Source organism: Triticum aestivum, chromosome 1A (genome assembly GCF_018294505.1).
Source record: "Triticum aestivum cultivar Chinese Spring chromosome 1A, IWGSC CS RefSeq v2.1, whole genome shotgun sequence".
NCBI lineage: Eukaryota > Viridiplantae > Streptophyta > Magnoliopsida > Poales > Poaceae > Triticum > Triticum aestivum.
In genome coordinates this window covers 7479641-7480331 of record NC_057794.1, presented here as the reverse complement: position 1 = coordinate 7480331, position 691 = coordinate 7479641, and positions in this window count along the sequence as shown.

The window sequence follows — 691 nt, the reverse complement described above, 5'->3', positions numbered from 1 at the left end:
CTGCCTATGTGTTCATCTAGTTTCAGCGTCATATTATTTTTTTTTTGGTTGAGGAAAGGCCACAGCCCTGATGAAAACAGATCGGAAGTTCCTCATCAGACCTCTAGCATCAGCAATGATTGGAAACAGAGTGGACTGGTTCTGCAATTGATCAGTTTCAATGCATGAGGGGCAATTATATTTTTTTCTTAGCTCTGAAAGGCCATAGCAAGAACATAATTTTTGTACGAACATCTGCACTACATGGGTCAAGTAGGTTCTGCAACCAGTCCTTTCCAGTATTCCGAAACTTCTCCTCTCCTGGTAATCCCCAAATATTCCTTCCTTAGTACTCTACACTTCTTTTGCATGATATGGTAGCAAGAAATTCATCTTCTTCTTCGTTGTCGCAAATAATACATGTGCTCTCCTTTTCCAGAGTACGTTTCCATTTGTTCTTCTTTGTAGCTAAAGTGCCAGTAGCGACTTTCCACCCAAAGGCTCTGATTTTAGGGGGGACTTTTGCCTTCGAGATGATGTCCCAGATGTCTGGATTATCCGCATCACAGGTGGAACTCGAGGCTGGCGGGGCGGGTTATCTTGAGATTGAATCAATGTTTCAGCGTCATTATTATTAGGGTTGACAAGACAGTGATTAGTCTTCAACTTGTTGTACGGCTTCAGTGCTGGTTACTAGGGAGATAGATGCTGG